The sequence below is a fragment of the Somniosus microcephalus genome, unplaced genomic scaffold, assembly GCF_052327205.1.
Source record: "Somniosus microcephalus isolate GS21.2 unplaced genomic scaffold, FLI_Smic_1.0 unresolved_chr4, whole genome shotgun sequence".
Classification (NCBI taxonomy): domain Eukaryota; kingdom Metazoa; phylum Chordata; class Chondrichthyes; order Squaliformes; family Somniosidae; genus Somniosus; species Somniosus microcephalus.
The window spans coordinates 6590228-6595951 of record NW_028225182.1 but is presented as its reverse complement, the minus strand read 5'-3'; the positions used below and the strand labels follow the sequence as shown (position 1 = coordinate 6595951).

General features: G+C 48.0%; 1 non-coding gene across 1 annotated transcript; it reads right to left on the bottom strand.

Annotated features, from left to right (window-relative positions):
* Positions 1-5099: 5099 nt before the first annotated feature.
* trnai-aau (transfer RNA isoleucine (anticodon AAU)) lies at positions 5100-5173 on the bottom strand. Its single transcript has one exon. It is a non-coding gene; the product is annotated as a tRNA-Ile (tRNA).
* Positions 5174-5724: the final 551 nt, after the last annotated feature.

Here is a 5724-nt window from a genome sequence, read left to right as displayed (position 1 = left end):
GCCTGGAGGAGTCCGTGTTTCATGTCTTTATGGAGTGTGAGAGGGTGCAGCCCCTCTTTCACTATTTGAAGGGTCTGCTCCTCGATGTTTGGCTGCACTACAGTCTCACGCTCCTGATCTTTGGTCACCCGGTGCGGAGGGGAGCGGGCAGATCGGAGGACCTCCTCATAGAACTGCTCCTGGGCCTGGCCAAACTTCCATCAATTGGTCCAGGCAGCGGGCGGTCGAGGGGGTCATTCGGCCCAATTGCCTGCCTCTCTTCCACGGCCATGTTCGCACCCGGGTGGCCCTGGAGATGGAGCATGCTTGAGTCCTTCCGTGACCGGTGGGCGCCACGGGGAAGGAGTGCATTATTTTAGTTACAGTCTATTTGTTTATGTACTCATCAAAAGAGTACACGCGAAAGGTCCCGTTAGAAACCAGGCAGAAACATTTTGTAAAATATTCCCCATTAAAATTGAATTAATATCAAAAAGTTGAATTAATTTTGTGATTAAATATGAATAAAATAAAATATCTCATAAAACACATGTATTTTCTCTGTACAATTCTGGACCATCAGCAGCAGTAGAATTGTATTCAACCACAATCTGTAGCCTCCTGGCCTGGCAGATCCCTCACTCTACCATTACCGTCAAACCAGGGGACCAAACCTGGTTCAATGAGATGTGTGGAAGAGCAGGCCAGGAGCGGCACCAGGCGCACCTAAAAATGAGACCATTCCAAACTGGTGAAGCTGGATATGGAACCAAGGCGGGCCAATGCAGCTGAGATACAGATTATCCAGGATCTAATTGAATGAAGGAAAAGGGCTGAGGGGCTGAATGGCCTCCTCATGTTCCTATTAGTCTGTCACCATTAAGAAAATGTTACGAAATGTCTTTCTCGGATCCCAGTGGATGATCTCATACTCACCGACATTGTACCCAGTGCTACAGTTTATCCCATGATCTTGCAGCCAAAATACACATTTTGAAAACCTGAAACTACATCTCGGGGTGGGCTTGAACCACGAACTTTTTGTTTAATACCCAAACGCGCTAACCGATTGCACCACAGACACGTATAGTCAGAGTTAGTACAACATATACTAAAGCCGGAGTTTACCGAGATAAAGCCTCAGGTCACCAAGCGCAAGACTCTGTTTACTTCCCCAAATTAAAGAAATGTAACATTCATTGTCGGAACATGGAAATAGTCGCTGAAAGAAAATCCGTTTAACAAATTGATTTGAAAACCCGCTTTGAGCCATTAGATCAGTTGATCAACCAATGGTGACGGTGAGATATTAACATGGTGTCTGGGTTTCTCACAACTGTTGGAATCTTCCCACGAGTTATTTTGCTGTTGTATTTGTTCATCAATGTGATATACACGTGGTCGCTTCACTGTGTGCCCCGGGAACCAGATACACCAGAGCACAGGCCAATGATGGGACTCTGCCCTGTCTGCGGGTCAGTAACACATTTGTGTGGGGCTCAGCAACATTCTGGGTGAGATCAGCACACTGAGCGCAGTCCGGGAACGGATCCTGATCACACCCTGCTCTGAGTGGCTGCACTGTGTCAGAACATCAGTACAGGCCGGATATGAAGCCTGGGCCCTTCCTAATCTTGGGATTCAGTGACACACTGCTTGAGATGGAGTAACACACCACAGGCCGGGGATGGAGCCTGGGCCCTTCCTAATCTGTGGGATTCAGTGACACACTGCTTGAGATGGAGTAACACACCACAGGCCGGGGATGGGGCCTGGGCCCTTCCTACTCTGTGGGGCTCAGTAACACACTGCTTGAGATGGAGTAACACACCACAGGCCGGGAATGGAGCCTGGGCTTTCCCTGTGCTTTGTGGAGCTCAGTACAACACCGGTTGCAATAAACTAACAAGCCTAAGGCCGAGGAAGGAAACTGATCACATTCTGTGGTGTGGGGCTCAGTAGCGCACTGGGTAAGATCTGAAAACTCTGCTCACAAGCGGAGTCCCTGGGTCGGAGCCATCCAGCTGCCTCCCTGCAACAGACCGGGAGCAGGGACTGAGGTTGTTGTTTCAATGTTTTAAGCTGATTTCACAGGCGATCCCCAGCTCTGAATCCCCCAGCAGAGAATTCAAGGAGAGTTTGATGTAAATGAGATTCAACAACAGGATCCGAACATTACTCCTTGATTCGGGACTCTGCTGTCTCTCCAGCATCTCGCTGCTGAAGATTGATTTTGATATAATTTCACCTTGTCTCGGGATCAGTGCGGCTCAGTGAGACTTCGGCCCGCCCAGCACCGAGAGAGACAACATCCAGAGAAAAACACAGGAGGCAATCCTGCACTTGGTGCCGTGCTTTCGCGGACACGTCTGTTGTGTTCTCCTCTAAAAAATAGAACTTTGTCCGAACAGTTTGCCTCGCGCGGAAAGATCAGGGTGCGTTGTATGGTGGCAATTCAAGCAGCCCCAAAACGCACTGTTCCCTGACCGGGTATCAAACCCGGGCCACGGCGGTGAAAGCGCCGAATCCTAACCACTAGACCACCATGGAAGCTGCAGCCAGCCGCCTGGCAGCAAGCACATCAACGCAGCTTTTCATGCCTGCTCCTTTGCAATTCAGATCCTTTCGCGCCAGGCAAACTGTTCAGACAAAATGATATTTTTTACATGAGAACACAAAAGACGTGTTCGCGAAAGCACGGCACCAAGTGCGGGAAGGCATCCACTTGAAATCGATTTCCTTCAGTGTTTTTCTCTGGATGTTGTCTCTCTCGGTGCCGGCGAACAATTCATTGATGCATTTGTCCTGAACTGAAGCCTTTTGCCCATCTCGCGGGGTCAGAGCCGCTCTGTCTGTCTATTACCTGCCTGTGACCCTTATCGGCAACATGCCGCCTGTTCAACTTTCAACAGCAAACCCAGAAAGACAAATGAACAGAAAGATGTGTCTCTCAGCCCCGGTGGCAAAGGATGTTAATCCAAATATATCCCCCGTGAGAGTCTGTGTGCATTGGCTTCCTTATAAAGTTTGTATTGGAAATGTGCGGGAAAAGCGTAAAATTATGAAAACATGCTGATGGCCAGTACGGGGATCGAACCCGCGACCTTGGTGTTATTAGCACCACGCTCTCACCAACTGAACCAACGGGCCACAACGCTCCCGTTAACGAGGCTCGAACCCAGGCTGGGAGATTGTCTTTCAGCCTCACACTGGGTGACCGAGTTACTGCACAAACATTGAACACACCACATCGCTTAAACATTGTTAACTGTTCGTATATACAACTGGGCAGAGTGTAAATCCAAAGTAACAGAAAGACAGCTCTATGGTCTAACAAACCTCATTCTAAAATTTATTATCGCACCACAGCCCCTCCCACAAACACTGTCCCGGTATAAAAGCAGACGGCGGGACCCCGACTGAATTCAAACCTGCAGCGGACGGTTGGAGCAGGATCCAGCATGTCCGATGTGGTTTCACTCCCATTCGTTTGGGAAACGCGGCATCAGGAGCGTAAAATTTCTCCTCATTCGCTCCTCTTGTACTGAAGGAGACAGAAAGTAACTAAAACCTGCCGAAACCCAGGATCGAACCAGGGACCGCTCTCCCAACTGAGATATTTTGGCTTCACATCAAATGCAGTATTCTGTCGTTCTTTTGGAGGATTTTCTATCCCCGGGTGGAATTGCCACTCTCGCTCATTCCTCACTTCGGGCAATGTGACCCGACCAGATCTCGGAGCTCAGGTTGTGTTAATGTAAAGCTGCAGTGTTGATAAAGATACAAAGCTGACACAGCACGGGGGACCTCACCGTGTTGGACACAGCGTGAAATGCAATGACATGTTCAAATAAAGTTACAGAGCACAACACATGTGTAAAATTCCCTGTTCTTTTCTCCACACTGATGGGTTGTGAAGGGAGAGACGGGCCGAAGTCTCACTGAGCCGCACTGATCACGAGCCAAATCAAGTTCAATCTTCAGCTGCAGGTATGGTGCTGAGCCCCACACAGAAGTGAAAATGCCCGTGGTTCTTAGCTCCTCACACAGTGGGCTACTGAGCAATACAGGAAGGGCTAATGAACATCTTAATGCTCAAGTTATCACGGGCCACGGACTCTCTGATTCCAGGCTTGCACACGTTGGTAAGTTTCAAAATTTGCATTTTTCACACTGGCAATGAATTAATCGATAGCCGTGCTTGTGATAAGCTAAGTTTGTTAGGGAGATGCAGTGGGCAAGATACATGGAAGACTGATAAAAACCGTGACTGCCCTGACACTGTGAGCTGCATGTTAAACATTGGCAACATTTAAAGTCAGCCAGTCTAAATTTGACAGAAATCAATTCCTGCTGACTTTGAAACAGCACACATTTTACAGAAATCAGGGATGTGTATTTTGTATCGCTGTATGAAGAGTGACGTTGAGCAGCGGTGTGGAAAATTGAATCAGGGGCGGAGCATTGTTCCGTAAGGGTGCGTTGCATGGTGGCAATTTAAACAGCCCCAAAACGCACTGTTACCCTAACCGGGAATCGAACCCGGGCCGCGCTAGTGAGAGCCCCGAATCCTAACCACTAGACCACCAGAGAAGCTGCAGCTAGTCTCCTGCCAGCAAGCACATCAACGCAGCTTTTCATGCCTGCTCCTTTGCAATTCAGATCCTTTTGCGCCAGGCAAACTATTCGGACAAAATTATATATTTTACATGAGAACACAACAGATGTGTTCGCGAAAGCACGGCACCAAGTACGGGTAGGCATCCACTTGAAATCGATTTCCTCCTGTGTTTTTCTCTGGTTGTTGTCTCTCTCGGTGCTGGGTGAACAATTCATTGATGCATTTGTTCTGAACTGAAGCCTTTTGCCCATCTCGCGTGGTCAGAGCCTCTCTGTCTGTCTATTATCTGCCTGTGACCCTTATCGGCAACAGGCCGCCTGTTCAACTTTCAACAGCAAACCCAGACAGACAAATGAACAGAAAGATGTGTCTCTCAGCCCCGGTGGCAAAGGATGTTAATCGAAATATATCCCCCGTGAGAGTCTGTGTGCATTGGCTTCCTTATAAAGTTTGTATTGAAAATGTGCGGGAAAAGCGTAAAATTATGAAAACATCCTGATGGCCCGTACGGGGATCGAACCCGTGACCTTGGCGTTATTAGCACCACGCTCTCACCAACTGAGCTAACCGGCCACAACGCTCCCATTGGCCAGGCTCGAACCCAGGCTGGGAGATTGTCTTTCAGGCTCACACTGGGTGACCGAGTTACTGCACAAACATTGAACACACCACTGTAAGGATTCTGGGGGCTTCGTTTAAACTGGTTTAAGGTAATCTACCTGGCCAGCAGTCTTTTTGCTGCTGCACTCTAAACCAATTTACAAACAGCGTTTTCGAATCGCTACCCCTTCTTTAGTTCTGAGTGGAGGAACTTATAATTAATGATATTAACGGAACACGTGGTTTGGATGAGAGAAAAAAATATCAATCTTTATTAACTAAAAGAAACTACAATCACAATATCAAACTATCCCACACGAACACAGTCAAATTGTAAAACTATATATCAAGGGGCTACACACGGCAAAAACGAGGGATACAATGGCTACAATGTATTTAAACAACCTTAGCAATTCCCTTAAATCACTATCCCCCCTTTAACACCTGCTAGGTTGCCTTGTGTGGAGTCAGAAACTCTGCCGACATGTGGTCCAGCAAAGAGAGAGAGAGCTCACCTATGGTCC